The sequence below is a fragment of the Protopterus annectens genome, chromosome 10.part0 (genome assembly GCF_019279795.1).
Source record: "Protopterus annectens isolate FY-2018-M chromosome 10.part0, PAN1.0, whole genome shotgun sequence".
NCBI lineage: Eukaryota > Metazoa > Chordata > Ceratodontiformes > Protopteridae > Protopterus > Protopterus annectens.
The window spans coordinates 1,016,334,826-1,016,354,811 of NC_056744.1; the positions used below are offsets into that span (position 1 = coordinate 1,016,334,826).

General features: G+C 41.0%; 1 protein-coding gene across 1 annotated transcript in view; it reads right to left on the bottom strand.

The window, feature by feature from the left end:
- Positions 1-19,986, bottom strand: part of TRMT13 (tRNA methyltransferase 13 homolog) — a 780,528-nt gene that overhangs the window by 723,984 nt on the left and 36,558 nt on the right. The gene's annotated exons all lie outside the window — the stretch shown is intronic.

Consider the following 19,986-nt stretch of genomic DNA (forward strand, 5'->3'; position numbering starts at 1 on the left):
TTTCTCCTACTTAATATTTAAAAATGCTCAACATTTCCCCATGATCAATGTTGACAAATGTCTTGGCCATATCACATACATACTTTTCCTTCTCTTTACCTATACACTCAACCACTTTTTAACCATATTAAACATTTCGCTTACACCTTTTCCCTTCAACACAGTTCTTTCATAATTTTTTCCCTGAATAATTGTCATAAATATTGTATAGTCCATATTTCCCAAAAGTAAATAGCCTCCAATTTTGTCTTCCCTTTCCCCATTCCCATATACACTGTATAACCTCTTATAAATGTTTTCTTTTATACCCTCCTCCATCAATTTTATATTTCAAAAAAGAAAATTACTTTAGGAACTTCCAAGATGGCTGCACATTGAGTAACAGCTTATTTCTAGCTCTCTCACTATGAAAACAGAAACTTAGCAGAGAAGGCTAGCAGACCTGCCTTTGTGAGTAAATGCCAGTACTGGGGTAGTAAGGACACTGTCTGGATGCGAGGAATAAAGAAATACAGAAGACCTGGAAAAAATCAGCTACAAAAAGTGTAAAACAAACACTGACTGGGGAAAGTTCTGCAGCTGTTCAGCAAAAAGCAATACAGCATTCAGACATGACTTCCAGTAACCTACAGGAAGATACAAGACAACTGCATACAGACCTGGTTAAAACAAATGAAACACTGATGGAGTACATCAGCACAAACAACAAAAGGATGGAAAAAATGAAAGAAGCTTTAAAAAGATATTCAGATGAGATGACAAAGCTGCAAAAAAAATCAGAGGTCGAAATAAAGAAAAGGCTGGCTGAATATGAGAATGCTCAGGAAGAGATATTGCAAAAAATAATAGAATTATTAGAGGACAGAGCACGTAGGAAAACCTGAGATTTTCAGCTATACCAGAGAAGCTGGACAATTTTATGGAAGCAGAAATAAGCAACTGGACTGGTATTCCACAGCAGTTGTTAGTTGAAAGGGCACATGGGGTGTATGCTCCAAACCCGGCTATAGGAAAGCAACCTACACCTTTACTAGTAAAGGGGCAATCCTACCAGCAAGAGGAGACGATTAAAACTGTGGCAGAAGGACAAAGTATTAAAAGTGGGAGACAGCAGAGTATTTGTGGAGAATGATTACTCATTGCACAGCAGACAGAAGCGGAACAAATTTATCCCACTATTCAGGGAATGTCAAGATGCAGGTAAGAGATTTAAACTGCTGTACCCAGCTGTCTTTAAGGTATTCTTCCCTGGAGGGACAAAATCATTTTTTGATGAAGAACATGCTAAGGAGGAAATACAAAAGTTTCTCCAACAAAATGTAAGCTGTGAAACAGAAGGAGATTCTGCTTCTTCTTCTGGTAATAAAGGCCACAGAGGGTCTGTACCTGTGAAACCTTTATAAATTTTTCAACAGCAAATGTTGCAGAGAAGAAGGGAGCACAAGAGTTGACTACACGAATCGAGAGTACATTGGAAATTAAACAGAGACAGGAGTTTGGGAATGAACAGTAATAAAACCAGTAACTTAATATGGGATTACAATGCAATGATTTCTGAAATGTGACAAAACAAGAACATTTTTTTTCAGAATATGTTGAACTTGTGGGGGACTTTAAAACATATGCCCTACTTTATGTCATTAATGTTTGGAAAAGTGCTTTGGGGAGGGGAATAGGAGTGAGAAAGTTAACTGTAAGTAAAACCTTTTTTCTTAAACAGCACCAGTTTTGCGGCATGTGGTTTTCTTTACATGCTATTAATTTTTTCCAGTTATTTTTGAGTGTAATGGGATTGTACACAGCTGCTGCTGTTTTTTTCTTTTCTTTCCCCCTTCTTCCCTCTCTCTTTTTCTTCAGTTTTAAGAAATGTAGGCACTGCAATGTATAAAAAAAGCCTGGTTAAAAAACATAAAAGAAAAATCAATGTGCTTTTTCTCATTCTTGCATGGGGAAATGACTGGATTAAAGACCTTAGATTGATTTAGTAACAAGTTTTAAGACAGCAAGTAAATGAAAAGGAACATTGAATATTGTGAGGCTTTTTTTTCTAGCAAATAGTGTATGCTGAGTAACAATTTTGCAGCTGGCCTTCATATTTCCATGGAAACAATCTGATAAAGAGAAACTGGCTGCCTGGTTCTCATGTTTCCATGGAGACAATGTGATAAACAGAAAATGACTACGGTCTGGTGGAGAGTGATTGGCTGAGGGAAAAAGAAAAGAATTGGCTAGGAGATAGTGTTCTCTGAAAGCATTCTGGGGTTTTCCCAAAGGAGATAATGTTCTCTGAAAACATTCAGGGGTTTTCCCAGCTGGGAGAGCTATAAAGATAAGACAACTCTAATCAGCTCTTAGTAGAAGTACAGGCTGCACCATGTGTATTGGCATGGATGACCTTTCTTTTAGGTTAACTCGTCTGCGAGTGTGGCTGTCAGTTTGAGTTTTTTTTTCCTATTAGGAGGGTAAAACTTCAATATCTGAAAGTGCGCACAGATTTGTGTGTTAATATTAAGTTAATAGGTTTTAGGGGGGTATTGGGAGTGTTTTGTTTTTGACGGCTTTCAATAAAACAAAAGGTTTTATAAGATGTGAAGCAAGTTCAAATGTATAGGACAAGAAACAACTGTATAAAAGTTCAACCTGCCAGTGTATGCATGTAATACAAAAGCTGGGATTAGACATCTAACAAAAAGGCATTGTACATAAAAAGGTGGGAATAATAACGTTTTAATACAATGATGCTTTCTTTAATGTCTTTAAATGTAAATGGCTTCACAGATAAATCCAAAGAATAGTAGTGAACCATATTAAAAAGTGTACAGTTCAAACGGCTATATTACAGGAGACACATTTAGGCAGGACTGAACATTTGAATTTGATGAAGAAGGGTTTTCACGATAGTTATTCAATGAACACCTGGGACAAAAGAAAAGAGTACTTATATTAATTGCAAGAGGAATTATAATAACGATAGACAAAGATAAAAAGATAATAACGGCAGATTTGTAGTGCTAAGGGGCTACTAGAAAGAGAGGATTACACTGGCATGTATTTACATTCCACCTAAAACTGCTATAATGGAGCTTAAGAAAATTCTGGGAGAAATGGTCAGTTTTCAGGAAGGAATATTACTTATAGGTGGGGACTGGAATTTGATTTGGAGCAGTGAAGATGTGTCTGGGAAGCCCAGAAGGGAAAAATATAACAAAGGCTAGTAGATTTTTTGAAGAAGTTTATGAAAATATTTGACACTGAAGATGTGAATTCATTAACAGGAGTTCGGAGTGAATTTACATATTATTCCCCAAGATATACAAACTGGGCTGGGCTAGACAGAATTTACATTTCACAGGAACATGTCCATTTAATTGAGGGTCTTGACACCTACCCAATAACTATTTCAGATCATGCGCCAATAATAGCTAAAATAAAAACACAGGGCAATGAAATAAAAATGAGCTACTGGCACTTTCCCCACCTGTTGAAAAGAGAGGAATTTAAAAAGAATGGGTAGTGGAGATTATTCAGGAGCTGTTGGGCTAGAAATTTCTTCTGAAAAATATAGTGAGGGAGTGGAACAAAATTAAAGTGGAGTTTAAAAATAGGGTCAAAATAATAGAAATGAAGCTATGGTTCAGAAGTAACAATTATTATTTAGAGGGACTGACATGTTGACGTATTGCAGAATAGGGGGAATCTCATAGAACAAAAAGAGGATCAACTACAGAATGCTAGGCAGAAAATAAGGGATTACCTCGATAATATGCACGAGCTTAGAAAGACTGCTGTTAAGCAACTGTTTTTTTGATAATAACCCTAGAGCAGAAAAACTTTTAGCACAATGACTCAGGCAACAGAAAGTAGAAAGGGCTGTTGCCAAACTTACTGAGCCTATAACAAAGTAGGTAATAAGAGAGAGCCTGAAGGGGTTTATCAGAAATATTTTAGACATTCTATGAGAGTCTCTATAACGTAGAGAAATATGAACAATCAAGAAAAGTTACAAATGGAAAACTTTATGAAATAATTAAACATGCCAAGGTTAGAAGCAGATGAGGCTCAATTACTAACAGGACAGGAGAAGATGAGATAAAAATTGTGATGTATAACCAATCTACAGGAAAGTCCATTCACCTGTGGCTGGCTACAAGAATTACTGCTTCTACAGCTATTTGGAAATACGATGCTGATATACAGTGGATATAAAAAGTGTACACACCCCTGTTAAAATGCCAGGTTTTTGTGATCTAAAAAATGAGACCACAATAAATAATTTCAAAACTTTTCCCACCTTTAATGTGACCTATAACCTGTACAATTCAATTGAAAAACAAACAAATCTGTTTGGGAAAAATATAAAAAACATACAATAAGCTGGTTGCACAAGTGTGCACACCCTTAAACTAATAATTTGTTGAAGCACCTTTTGATTTAATTACGGCATTCAGTCTTCTTAGGTAGGAGTCTATCAGCATGGCACATCTTGACTTGGCAATATTTGCCCGCTTTGCAATAAGCACTCCAAATTTGTTAGATTGCGAGGGCATCTCTTGTGCACAGCACTCTTCAGGTCACCCCACAGATTTTCTATTGGATTTAGGTCTGGGCCATTCCAATACTTTAATTTTCTTCTGGTGAAGCCATTTTTTTGTTGATTTGGATGTATGCTTGGGGGTCATTGTCATATTGAAACATGAAATTCCTCTTCGTCTTCAGCTTTCTAGCAAACGCCTGAAGGTTTTGGGCCAAAAGTAACTGGAATTTGGAACTGTTCATAGTTCCCTCCACCTTGTCTAAAGTCGCAGTTCCACCTGAAGAAAAGTAACCCCAAAGGATGATACTGCCACCACCATGCTTCACCGTGGGGATGGTGTTCTTTTGTGATGCTAAGTGCTGTTTTTTCTCCAAATGTATCTTTTGGAATTGTGGCCAAAAAGTTAAACATTGGTCTCATCACACCATAACACATTTTCTCACATGCTTTTGGGAGTCTTGATGTATTGTTTTGCAAATTTTAGCCAGGCCTGGATATTTTTCTGTGTAAGAAAAGGCTTCCATCTTGCAACCCTACCCCATAGCCCAGACATATGGAGAATGCAGGAGACTGTCACATGTAGTACACAACCAGTACTTGCCAGAAATTTCTGCAGCTCCTTCAGTGTTGCTGTAGGTCTCTTGGCAGCCTCCCTGACCAGTTTTCGTCTTGTCTTTTCATCAATTTTGGAAGGACGTCCAGTTTTTTTGAAATGTCACTGTTCTCCCATATTTTCTCCACTTTTTGATGACTGTCTTCACTGTGTTCCATGGTATATCCAATGCTGTAGAAATTTTGTACCCTTCTCCTGACTGATACCTTTCAACAATAAGATCCCTTTGATGCTTAGTAAGTTCTCTGCGAACCATGGCTTTTGCTGTAGAAGGCAACTAAATGTCAGGAAAATCCTACTAGGACAGCTGAACTTTATTTGGGGTTAATCAGAGTCTCTCTAATTGATGGCAGGTGTGTACCCAAGAAGACTGAATGCTGTAATTAAATCAAAAGGTGCTTCAACAAAGCATTAGTTTAAGGGTTATGCAACCAGCTTATAGTACATTTTTATTTTATATATTTCTCCCCTAACAGATTTGTTTTTCAATTGAATTGTACAGGTGATAGGTCACATTAAAGGTGGGAAAAGTTTTGAAATGATTTAATGTGGTCTAATTTTTTTATATATCAAAAACCTGGCATTTTAACAGGGGTGTGTACACTTTTTATACCCACTGTAAGCATACAAAGCTGATATAAGTATATATTTTTTGCTCTGTTTCAGTGCTATTTAACAATCCTGTGCTGCTCTTAGGTTGTAGTCTATAACAGAATTCCGGAATAGCTGTGTTTTTTTTGTGTTTTGTGAACATCCCAGGGTTAAGTTCCAACGTTTCTTTACTTGTCTTAACTTCTGTTCTGTTTCAGTCTCTATTTTTTCTCCCACCCTTCCACCCAATTGTTGTCGTGTTCTTAAAACTTGGTAGCCTCTGAGTTGCCCGCTTCTACTATAAATCTGATACTGGACACTCCTCCCAGTCCCATTGCATCAGCTCATTCTATTGTGTACAGTGAGATCATTTGGGAAGGCCAACCCTCTTAGTTTCGTAACCTGGAATTATCTTGTTTCCTCACTTCCTACTTAAAGAAAAAAAAACTTTATTCAGCTGCTTTTACTGTTTGTGCGCCTCTTCCTGTTTTATTACTTTATTTTGCTTTTACTGCTTGTTCTTTAAGTATTAAAATGCATTTTATTCTGCTGCATTTATTACCGCTTGTTAAGTAGCCTGATTAAATTGTAATTGGTACTCTAAGTGTCTTAGTTTTGGTTAATGGACCTGGGCTTTGGGCCAGTTATTTTACATTAAGAAGGTTTGTTGTCTACTCTCTTGTGGGAGGAGAGGGTAACCTTTGTCCTTCTGAGCTGGGAATTGCTGGGCAATGGCCTATTATGCTTGTTATTCTAAGTGTCTTTGTTCTGTTTTAATCATTTGGGTTCCAAACCAGTTCTTTTACATTAGGAAGATTTGTAGTCTAGACTCTTGTGGCAGGAGAGTATAGTCTACACCCTTCTAAGCTGGGAAGTGCTGGTTGAAGGCTTTTGTGTCAGTTATTCGGAAAGTGTCTTAGTTCTGGTTTAAGCACTTGGGATCCAAACCATTTACTTTACATTGGGAGGGCTGTGGTCTACACTTTTGCGGCAGGAAGTGTGTGCCCTGCATCCTAAGCTGGGAATTGCTGGTGAAGGCTTACAAAACCAGTTGTTTTACATTAGTTAAGTTTGTGGTCTAGACTCTTGTGGTGGGAGAATGTGGCCTACACCATTCTATGCTTGTGAACTGCTGCATTATTTAAACTTCTTTCTGCTGTTGTAACTGTGATTTTATGCACTTTGAATTTCTAGCACTTCTCCATTTTATAGCAGAGGCTAGATTCAGACTCGCTGAATCTAGACTGTTTGGTATCACTTGAGCACTAAAACCAACTCTTCACGGAGATACTGAAATATCTGAGGCATCCATTGCTTCCAACTAACTATAAGTGCCCATTTGTGCTCTAATATAATTTGTATTTGCATTCCACTGTCTGTTTGAATTGTCTGAATTATTTTATGTCACATTTTACTGTACACTGTACTAGTTCCACGTTTGCTATTGCTGGTTCTGTTTTGTAACATCTGAGCATCAAGTTCAAGCCACCTTTGTTGGTGAAGGTCCTTCTGCACCCTTGTGTGAGCAGAGTGCGGTCTGGGGTCCCATCTAATTGAGGGTGATTGAACTAGAGCTCAGAGAGCATTCTTGTTGGCTAGTTGAGTTAAAAAGGTTATTTCTTCTTTTATTTAAGCCCTGCGTTTGCACTTGTTTGCGTGTAGCGCTCCATTGTGCATTGCCATGTAGTGCTGGTTGCCATTGGTGGTTATAGACACAAACATTTTGTTTGTTAAATTTTCCCTTAGCACTTTGCTTGTGATCCTCTAGAGGTTTCTTTCGGCCCTGCTCTCCTGTCTGGTGGAACACTAACCCAAGCCTCAGAGGTCCCAACACACTTGTCACCCATCCTAAATGTGACCTCTTCTCCTGATCATATAAATTTACCCATCATTATGGACAGACAATTTCCAACAGTTTCTCCAGCCAGCTTGGTCGACATGGGCATCCTGAGGCAGTGTAGCAACTACCTCATGTCCACAGACAACCCTCTACTCCTAGTCCACAAAAACACAATGTGTGACAGATGTATATATATGTATATATATATATATATATATATATATATATATATATATATATATATTAAGAACCTTGAATCCATGCGGTCTCACACACCAGTCAGTACATATGACAATGAGCAGGTTGCCAGCATGCACACCTCACTTCCTACTCCACCCAAACCCACATTACACATACCTACATATGCAGAGGTTCTCACCCAACATACCTAAACACCAGAGACCTCCCAAACACAAACACAAGCATGCTACATAAAATACTTCCTCTGCAGAACACAGTACACATAACAGCTCAAGCATCAGTGTCGCACCAGTCAAACCCTTAAGGCAAGACACAAAATCAAATATACTAATCATATCTGATTCCATCATGAGACACACTGATGTCCCTCTCAACAGGCTGAATAAGGAAAGGTCACGGTCAGATGTCTGTCACATGCCAAGATACTCCATATCACACATTCACTCAAGTCTCTCGACAGGTAGTGTTATGACTCCATCATAGTCCATGTTGGTGTGAATGACTTGAGACATACCTCTCTGGACTATATGGAGAGAGACACGACTGAGTTCTTGGACTGTGTGTCTCAGGCAGTTATGTCCCTAGCCTTATGCAGCATTTTACCTTCACAGAGGACAATGCCTCAGTACAAACAGAAAATGACTGACTTCAATAATTGGCTTAGCTTCTGGTGTCATTCTAAGGGGATCCACTATATGTCAGCATGGTATGACATGATCGATAGACCTTGATGCTTTGCCAGAGATGGTCTTCATCTATTACCCCTGGGATTTCAACTACTGGCTAAGGCTCTTGCCACCCTGTGAAGATAGGGGAAGGCTGCCAGCCTAGCCTGATAGAATTCATCTGTAAATATTAATGTAAGCCATATGCTTGTTCTCTTTGCTAAATGTTGAACTTCAAAAATTTAACCACACTGCACTCTGCTGGAGGAAAGCTGGTAAGTCAAGCATGGTATAATTCTTTGATATAAAACCCGGAGCCAAGATGTCTGGATGAAGGAATTCTGGCTGTTGTTCTGAGACCAGAGTTAATTGCTAGAATTTACATGTATAATTTCTTTTATTGCTCTGGCTTCCTGACCAGCTGCAAGATCAAAAGGGCCATTAACCTCTGAGTTTCTGTTAGCCTGGGAACCAGAAAGAAATGATGTAATCTGAAATGAATCAGTGGTACTGTGTTATCAATTTAAGGACAGAATGAATGAGAGCATTTAACATTTGTCTTGAGAACATCCAACATCACCAGCACTGTCTTGCTCTATATGCAAGTTTATTTTAGAACTGTGTTTTCTCTTAGATATAGCTAGGAAACAGGAAGATTAGATTAGTCTGTATTGATGTCAGAACTTTACTGTATTATTTTAAAGTATTTCTCTGTGATCTCTGAACTCTATGACTAGCATTGTGTAGTATGAAGTATTGTCTTCTGTTTTTATTATTAAATATTTTTAAACATTTCCACTGTGGCTGTTTTGTGTAGAGATAATTTAAGCTCCAAGAGTACATTGCATGTAATTAGTGATATTGTACAAAGTCACTCTAATAGCCTTGCTGTTCAGTCACACTTACCATTTGGATAATAGTACTGCACAGTATAACTGGGCACCCTTTCATAAGGGCCTGTTAGTAGCTGATAAATATTAGTGAGTGGTGGCAAGTGGTACTACCATATAGTCTGGGTAAAAGGGGCACAGCTGGGGTACCTGTGCCAGCTTTCCCCAGGAGTGTCTGTGTGTATATAACTCTAATCTCAAAGTGTGTGTGTGTCAGCTACTTGGGCAGGGACACGAAGCACTGGTTGGACAGAGAGGGTGTTGGAGGTTTCAGCTTGCCCACTAGGCTGAGATCTGGACTCTATTGGTGTGCCAGTGAGGAATCTTATTGGGGACTTGGAGAGAAAGGGAGAAACCAGCCCCAGACTGACTGTGATCTATGTGAGCTCTTAAGGGAAATTGTACTTTACTGTGTGTGTATTTATTATCCTTTCCCTATATGGATGCCCCTCACTGGTGTTAGTGGTGAGGATTGATGCTCCTTGATTATTGGGCCAGGGCATGGGCGTCACATGCCCCCATAGTGCCATTTTAGACAATGTCTCAAGGGCAAAATTCCCAACGTAAAAACTATCTAAAACAACCTCAAGTTTATGCTGTTAAACACTAGCAGTCTCTACAAAAAACTGCACTTACTGGAAGCTGTCCTCATCTTGGAAGACGCAGACATTTGTGCAGTCACACAGACCTGGCTCAAGACTGTTGAGAGCACTCCAGCTATACCAGGTTATATCTCCTTCCACACATTCAGGCCTCAAACTGAAGGCATGAAAACTAAAGGAGGTGATGTATCAATATTCCTTAAAGATAAATACACCCACAGATTGGTTCAACAGTTTGACTCCCTGGAGACAATTCAGGTGCAATTAACTGTTGGTAGGACACCTGTTCAAGTCATTGCCAGCTACATGACCCCCTCCATGAATCAGGACACTCACTATGCTTATTTGGATCTACTTTAGTCTATCAAGATACATCCAAATACCATGGTTTTGGGTGACTTTAACTACCCAGCCATTGACTGGGTAAATTACTCATGCTCAAACTCACTTGCCCAAAGTTTCCTTGAATTTTTTTTTCAACTCCACTGCCCTGGACCAACTAGTTGACACCCCCAGAAGGGGTGCCAACATTCTGCATCCGGTGCTCACCAAGATGGCGGACCACTGTAGCACCCCCACTGTGAAGTCCTGCCTGGTGAGATCGGACCACAAATCGGTCTCATTCAAAGTAACTATCACACCTAACCCCGCCAGAAGCAATTAAACTAAAAAAAAAAAACACATCTCCAAAGCAGATTATAATCTCTTACAGGATGGTAGGATGGTATAAGTAGCTTCATTGCACATCCTCCCTCAGATGGAACTGGCTACTACGCCGAGCTCTATATCAATGCTTTATACAGTCACCTGTATAACTGCACTGACTCAACCGTACCTGATAAGACCAAAACAAGCTCAAGGAAGAGCAAATCTGCCTAGTGGACAACTGCCATTAACATACTTTACAATAAGAGAAAGAAATTTCTGTCTAAGAGTAAGAGGGAGTGAGCCCTCCTAAAGTGGAAACACTCCCGCCTCATCTTAAGCAAGCAAATAAGGCTTCTTGTGAAGTTCTCCAAAGCAAGTTATGAGTCCAAATTAGCTTCCTCAACAAAGGACAACCAGAAGGCATTCTACAGTTACATCCATAACCTAAAAGGAAAGGCCCAGATTTGTGCAGAATGACACCACATATACTGAGCCTTTGGACATAGCTAACCTGTTGGCAGACAGGTTATGTGAAAACTTCACTCCCCTGTCCGCACCCCACAACATCCCTACCACCATTCCCCTACCCTTGTATCTCTAACCAGCAGGTCATAAATGCCCTCTCCATGGCCAAAAACACAGCATCTATGGGACCCGATAACATCCCAGGCTGCGTCCTACATGGGCTCCAACATTAATCTGCAACACCATTGGGTACTCTTTTCAATCATAGAGTAAGCATTAGCTTCATACCAGCTGAATGGAAAACAGCCACTTATTTACTTGCACAAAGGTGGTGCTTCCACTGACCCTAGGAACTACAGACCTATTAGCATGACTAGCCTTATCTGCAAGGCTATGGACCGAAGCATCATGGAATTTATCAACAAAGATATAGGTAATCTACAAACACTTGACCCTACTCAGTTTGGATTTGTCAAGGAGACATCATGCCTGTTAAACCTGGTTGACTTCTTCGAGACAGTCATCAAGCTTCTGGATGATGAGAAATCTGTGCATACAGCCTACCTGGACTTAGCCAAGGCATTTGACAAGATCCCAGACTCATGCATTATTTACAAACTCATCCAACTAGGCATAGGTTCAAAGGTAGGTACTAGGCTATCAGCCCAAGGGCCTACATAAGCCTAGCCAACAAGGTTCCCTGGCTTACGCCACCCAAGAAAGTTATTTTCCTGTGCCACTGTGGAGCAGAGATACAGAAGTGATCCCCGGGGTGTATTTCCTATTTCCCATCCACTCATCAAAATTTTTCTTGAAGAGTGCTAATGAAGAACTTTGCTTGACATAGATGGGTAGCCTGTTCCACAGTATGGGAAGTCTTGGGACAGGAATCTATCCCTCTAGCATGTCCTGTTTATTGTGGTGACAACGTTTAGGTCCCTAGAGCATGTAGCTCAGAGGGATTCGGATTTATTTAGGTGTAGCATGTCCAACAGCTCTGGGTTTGACATAGCTTTATATGTTAGGCAGAGATCACCTTGGAGTAGGCAATATGCTATGAGTAAAGCTGGAGTTTTTTGAGGCGGTCAGTGTAGGGCATTTGTTTGAAGCCAGTAATCCTCTTTGTGAGGTACTTCTGTGGCCTTTTAAGCTGCTGCAGATGTCTTGTGAGGTACATTCCAAAAGGGGCGTTGTACTCTATAATGGGTCTAATGAGTGTTGAGTAGAGGGGAACAATGATTTTCCTGGATGAGAACCCTTTTATGATGAGGTGTGCCATGTAGAAGGACTTCCTGACTACTGTGGTGATGTGACTATCAAAGGAGAGACTACTGTCCACCTGGGTCCCAAGGTCTCATCACACATTCGGTGTTAAGTAGATTGCTGCCTATGTGGTAGTTCATGGGTACAGAGTTTTAACCAAAGGAGATGGCACTGCACTTTTTGGCATTGAGCTTGAGGCCATGGCTCTGACACCAGGCATCTGTCTCAGTGAGGCCCTTCTGTAGGATGTCCACATCATTTGGGGACTTGACTATGGCTCCTAGTTTGCAGTCATCTGCGAACTTCATTAGCCAGAGGCTTTCTGTGTTGGCCTGTACTTCAGAGAAGTAGATACCAAACAGGAGAGGTCCCAGGACAGAACCCTGTGGTACTCCACTTGTCACTGCTTTGAGGTCAGATTTGGAGTCTGCAACTTTTACAGTGTGGGTTCTGTCAGTGAGCCAGTTGGCAACCCATATTGTGATGTAGGGATTTATACCTAGTTTAGTGAGTTTAGCTAGAATTCCAAAATGGGGGATGGTGTTGAAAGCCTTGGTGAGGTCAAGACAGGCTGTGTGAACCACCTTACCCTCATCTATGGCTTTGGTGACTGCCTCAAAGAAGTCAATCAGGTTCAGGAGGCATGATCTGCCTTTCACAAACCCGAACTCGGTGGGATCCAGAGTTTGGAGGTTACCAATGTCTTTGTTTATGAGTTCCATGATGATATGTTCCATGGCCTTGCAGACCAGGCTCATCAGGCTAATAGGTCAATAGTTCCCAGGATCAGTGGTGGCTCCCCCTTTGTGGAGTGGGATAGCTGTTGCTGTGCGCCATTCAGTGGGCACAAAGCCTGATGCGAGGCTATTATTGAACATGGTGCTTAAGTGGGGAGCCAGTTTGTTCTGAAGTTTATGTAAAACACAGCTTGGGATGTTGTCCGGTCCCATGGATGTTGTGTTTTTGGCTTTAGAGAGTGCAACTTTTACCTGCATAGTTGTGATTACAGGGACTCTGCATTCTTCCTGTAAAGATATGGGCCCTTTAGGGGGGAGGGGGGTAAAGTTAGCACTGAACCTATCTGCCAGGTTGTTGGCAATATCAGTTGGTTCTGTAATTTTCATGCCATTGTGCTATAACTCAGAGCAGATCTGGGTGTTGCCATTAAGATTCTTGACATAGCTATAGAATGCTTTGTGATTGTCCTTAGAATTAGTGGTGATTTCGTTTTCATAGCTAGCTTTGTAGGATCTTATAAGGGTTCTCAGCTTCTTACTCAGGCTGACCAGGGAGCTCCTCCACTCATGGGATTTTACTCTCTTTTGCAACAGTTTCTTCCTTCTGTTTCACAGTTTGTTTATGGCAGGGGACCACCAGATTGGCTTCCTTTTTTTTGGAGGATAGCGTCTTTGTTCTGTTTGGGATAGCACGATCTATGCACTCATGTAAGTGCTTATAGAGTGCATTTGTGTAGGATTCAGCAGTTGAAACTGTATTGTCCACATGCATGGGTGTCGTGAAGTTCACCATTTCTGTCTTAAGAAGCATGAAGTTGGCTTTGGAGAAATTTTTTTACAGTGGTTTTCTTAATGGGGGGTGGGGGGGCAGGATGTGGATATCAATGGTGATTAGCTTATGGACGGATCGGACCAACGAGGAGATGACTTCAGGTGTGGAACACCGGTCACTCATGTTGGTAATGTCTAGGTCTAGGATATTGTTGCCCCTGGTGGGGGTGTGGATAAGTTGATAGAGGGCATTGGAGTTTATGAATTCCAGAAAGCGTTGAGCTAAGGAGTTGGTACACTATTAGTTTTCCCAGTCAATGGTGGGGTAGTTGAAGTCGCCCATTATTAGGGTGTTTGGTTGAACCCTAATATTTTCCAGTACATCAAGAAAAGAGGAGTGGGAATCGTGGGGGATTTGTAGCCAGCTACAATTTGGATTGCAGTTTTGCCCAGAGTTAGTTGCACTTGGATAACCTCGGATGCATTATGCTGAGCAACTAGCCTGGAGGTGTGGATATCCTTAATGAATATGGACACACCTCCACCTTTGGTGTTTTGGTCCAGGTTACATGGCCAAAAAGTTATAGCCTGGTAGTGCAGGGGTGCTCTCTGGAGCCTTGAACCAGGTCTCAATCACTGCACAGATATTGATGTTCTCCATTTTAAGGAGTGCCTAGAGTGAGTGCATTTTGAGATTTAGACTTCTAGCACCGAGTAGCATTACCCTCAGTTTTTGCTTGCCTGTTCCTGTTACGGTGGTGAATTTGTTATTTGAACCTTGCCTAAAAAAGGCACTATAGGGGCAGCAAGAGCCTTATCCAGTATCCGGAATCCCAGGGGTGACAGGTACAGGCCATCTGTGGCAAAGCATCGTGGTCTGTCGACCATGTCATCCCAAGCAGACAGATACTGGATCCCCTTAGAATGACACCAGAAGCTTAGCCAATTGTTGAACTCAATCATTTTGTCCTTGTACTGCGGTATCATTCTGGGTGATGGCAGAATGCTACCAAGGGCTAGGGTCATACCTGCCTGGGCTACAAGATTGGAGAGCTCTTCCATGTCTCTTTTCATGTAGTCCAGGGAGGTACATCTCAGGTCATTCACACCAACATAGACAATGACAGAGTCATATTTGTACTTGTTGTGGAGTGACCTGAGTGCATGGGTTATGTGGCGGCTCCTGGCACCTGACAGGCAGCTGACAGTAACCTTCTCCTTGTTTAGCCTGGTGAGTGGGACATCAGTGTGCCTGACTATAGAGTCACCTATGAATAGTGTGTTGGGTACGTTGTTTTGCCTTATTGGCTGTGGTTGAGTGGCACACTGAGTCTGTGGGCTGTGTGTCATTTGGGTTGTTTGGGGGATGGAGGTTGCTTGCGTTTCTGCTTTGGAGGTCTCTGTTGCTTAGACAGATTATTATTGAGAGCCTCCGCGAATGTTTTTGTGTTACTATGTGTGGATTTTGGTGGTGTAGATTTAGTGAGACAATGTGATGACTGTGGTGTGATGCAAATGTTTACCTTCTCCTCATGACTGTCAAGTTCAGTCTTGGCTGGAGAGAGCTTTACCTCCAGTTTGGCTAGATAAGTGCATCTCTCACAGGTTGTAGTGTTGGGTGGGAGGAGGAGAGGATTGTCTGTGTACATGAGGCAATTTCTACATTGCCTCAAGATGCCCAGATTCATCAGACAGACAGGAAAGAGCACTGGGAGCTGACCCTTGGACATGCCTGAATAAAAAAAATATTTTCCTCTAGATAAGTGAGGAAAGTGAATACAAGAGCTGTTTTTCTCTAAGCAAGTGAGAAAAGTAAGTACAAAAACTGTTTTCCTCTAGGTAATGAGGAAGGTTGAGTGCTATAGTAATTAGTAGCTTATTTAGTGCTTACAAGTTCTGAACAAGTGCTGAGCACAAATAAGCAAATTTAAGTGCTAAAACTAAGAATCTGTATCTGCACTAGATGAGTTACAGGACAGAAACAAGTTGAGAGAGATGGAAGAGATTGCCCAAACGGCCAATAACTACAATTTCTGGGCCAGAACCACTCCTTATGTGGTAGACAGGTTACCTAGTGCTTACCACTCCCACTGATAAGCTAGAAGGCTTCCCTCCAACACAGAAAGGCTTTGGGGGGATCAGAAGCTTACATACAGTCCTGGATACTGGAACACTAGTTACAGGAAAGGTAGGAAACAGGCTTACAGTTTTTTTTTTTGTTTTGTTTTTTTACAGAAAAATAGTAAAAACAATTCACATGCAGTGCAAGCTAGCACACTTGAGTATCTAGCAATATTAGACCAAACACAGTTTAAAAAATGCAATTAAATTAAAAAGGACTAAAAGCAAGTGCAGAAAGAGTTTATTAGGTAGAATGTGGTAAAGAGATGGGACTGGGGGAGTGTCCCAGATCAAATCTACAGTGGGGCGGGCAACTGCAAAAGCCACCAAATTTTAACTACAAGCCAAAAATAGGGAGGGTGCCCAACAAAAACCAAAAAATATATACTCAGCTCGGTATATTTGCAGATAGATTGGAAAGCAGTCTCTCAGAACACAGGTTCCAGCAATTAAATGCAGGCTGTTACTAACAGGTCTAATTTTATGCAAGTGATCCTTGAGTTAAGATAATACACAAGCTGTAAAAAACAGTTATACCAACTGAAGACACGGCAGAAAATAGGGGGTGGGGTGGGGAAAACAGTTTCAACAGAGATCTAAGCAACAACTAACAGTACAAACTCTAAACCCAAAAAAATATACTCACCTCTGTACATTTGCAGATAGATTGGAAAGCAGTCTCTCAGAACACAGGTTCCAACAATTAAATGAATCAACCCTAATATTGTTAGATGGGTCATTAACTGGCTCACTGATAGAACTCATATAGTCAAAATAGGGGAATCAAACTCCAACAGCAAACCTGTAACCAGTGGTGTTCCACAGGGATTGGTCCTGGGAACTCTACTGCTTGGAAACTATTTCTTCGAAATACAAACAAAAACTAAAGGACTGTGGCTGACAAAGTTTGCTGATGGGAGGGTCACAGAGTCTCCAAATTATGTCAACATCCTACAAGAGGGTCTTACACAAATAAATGACTGATTCCAAAGTTATAGCCTTAAACTCAATGCAAAAAATGTATCATTATTCCTTTCAGTAAAAGCAATGTTCCTGCTAACTACACATCGATAGCAACACCTTAAGTATGCACTCGGTGGTGAGAGACTTTGGCACACAGTTTGACAGTAACCTTAGGGCATTGTACATTGCTTACTTCATAGGGCATTGCCTCCAGAAAAAAAAAATAAGTTATAACCTCCATGTACTCTTCCCTCATCAGGCCAATAATTGAGTACAAAACCCCATTGGTATGTACCTTTCTAACCACCTGCAGCAACTGCAGAAACCACAAAGGTTCTTCACAAGGAAAATTCAAGGACTTCAGCATCTGTCCTATGGAAATTGTCTGAAATCAATTTCACTTTATTCTGTTTCATACAGACTACTCAGAGGTGAAATTTCTAACCCTGCACTACTGGAAATGCTGCATATCCATAAGTCGAATGGTACACGGGTTTACTTGCTCTAAAGACCTTAACTTGGTATGTGACATTAATAAACCTGCTAGAGGGACAGATTTGTCTCCTAGAGGTCACCACACCTTTGGAACAGACTCCCACTTCATGTCAAACAAAGCACCTCATCGGCCCTCTTCAAATGCAATCTGGACAATTGGATGGGTGACCGAAAATTCACCCCGAGGGTGCCACCTGTGTCCACCTTTGACAGGGGCAATAGATGATGATCGTGGAAATATGGGCAAGAACTTGGGTAGGCTTGTAAGGGGCCTAGGGCTGTTAGCCTAGTAACTTCCTATGATCCTATAATAAATGGTAATCCTGTGGAAGTTTGGAAGCTAGATGGAAAAAAACTGATAAAGATCTGGAAGGGTTTACAGTATCTTAAGAGGAGGAGAAGTACCATCGTCCTGGAAGAAAGCAGTGGTGGCTGTAATACCTAAAAAGGGTAAAGATCTATCAGATCCAGCTTCATACAGGCCCATTTCAATAGTAAACCATGATTATAAAGTGTTCTTGCCTACAAATGGCTAAAAGAATGGTAAATGTAATGCCAAAACCGATATATATGGATCAATGTGGTTTTGTGGAAGGGAGGCAAATATTTTACAATATTAACAGAACACTGATGATCCAGAGGGAATCAGAATGTAAGAAAATACCATTGTTTTTGGTGAGTCTTGATGCAGAGAAAGCATTTGACAGAGTATGCTGGGACTTTATTAGTAGGGCAATGGAAGCATTTGTATTTCCCGAAAAAAACATACGGTTGATTAAGAGAATATATGAGGGATCGGAGGTGAAAACTAAAATGGGTGGGGTCCTCTCTGATAAATTCTGCTTGAGCAGAGGAAAGAGGCAGAGGTGTCCTCTTTCCCCTTTATTATTCGCATTATATTCAGAACCACTGGCACAGAAAAAAAGGGACTCAGAAATTCAAGGATATAATTGGCATGGTAGTCAAGAAAAGCTGGCTTTATTTGCAGATATTAATTTGTACCTGACAAAATAAAAAAAAAGACCTTACAGTGTTTTGAAACATTTTGAGACAGTTTCATGTCTTTTCGGGATACAAAATTAATGAAGCTAAAACAAAGCCAGTAGCAGTAAATTATGTACCTACACATGAACTGGTTCAGGAAACCCATAGTTATGGGGACATGATAAAATTAAGAGTATGGCTTAAAAATTATTCTAGTCTGGGAGCTAAGGATATGTGGGAAGAGACTAAAAGGTTGATACAAAAATTGAGAAAATGGAAGCTTTGTTATATGGATATGGATAGTAAGACAAAGGCCGTTCATAGGTTCATAGATTGGTACAAGGCTATCAGCCCTAGGGCCTATACAAGCCTAGCCATAACAATTCCCTGGCTATTTCTTCCCACACTATTTACTTCCCTGGACCCCTGTCTAGCAGGGCGACTGACGTTATCCCTGGGGTGAATTTCCTTTCTTCCATCCAATCGTCAAGGCTCCTTTTGAAGAGGGCCAAAGAGGCACTCTGCTTGACATGTATGGGCAATCTATTCCAGAGTCTGGGGAGTCTCTGGGTCAGGTACCTATCCCTCCAGTATGTTTTGTTTATTATGATGACAAGGTTTAGATCCCTGGAGCGTGTGACGCTGAGGGATTGAGCTTTCTTTAAGTGTAGCATGTCCAACAGCTCTGGGTTTGACATGGCCTTGTATGTTAAGCAGAGATCGCCTCTGAGTAGATGATATGCGACACAGTATAGCTGGAGTTTTTTAAGGTGGTCAGCGTAGGGCATCTGCTTTAGGCCTGTGATTCTTTTAGTGAGGTATTTCTGCGGCCTTTCCAGTTGTTGCAGATGTCTTGAGAGGTACATACCAAATGGGGCGTAGTATTCTATAATGGGTCTAATGAGGGATGAGTACAGTGGGACAATTACCTCCTTTTTTCTGGATGAAAAGCCCTTAGTGATAAGGTGTGCCACATAGGATTTTCTGACTGTTGTGGTGATGTGGTTATCGAAGGTGAGACCACTGTCCACCTGTGTCCCTAAGTCTCTTATCACACTTTTGGTGTTTAGTGTACTGCCACCTATATGGTAATTCACAGATACATGTTTTTTCCCAAATGGGATAACTATATATTTCTTAGCATTGAGCTTGAGCCCATGGCTCTGGCACCAAGCATCTGTTTCTGTAAGGCTCTTTTGTAGAGTATCCACATCATTTGGAGATTCAATAATGGCTCCCAGTTTGCAGTCATCTGCGAACTTTGTTAGCCAGAGTTCCTTAGTGTTGGCCTGTACTTCAGAGAAATAGATGCCAGACAAGAACGATCCCAGGACTGAACCCCGAGGTACTCCACTTGTCACTTGTCTGGAGCTGGATTTAGAGTCGGCTACTTTTACAGTGTGGGTTCCATTAGTAAGCCAGTTAGCAACCCATTGGGTGACGTAGGGATTAATGCCCAGCTTAGTAAGTTTATCTATGATTCCAGAGTGGGGGATGGTGCCTTGGCAAGGTCTAGATAGGCTGTGTGGACCACCCTACCCTTGTCCATGGCTCTGGAGATTGATTCAAAGAAGTCAATCAGGTTCAGGAGACAAGAACGGCC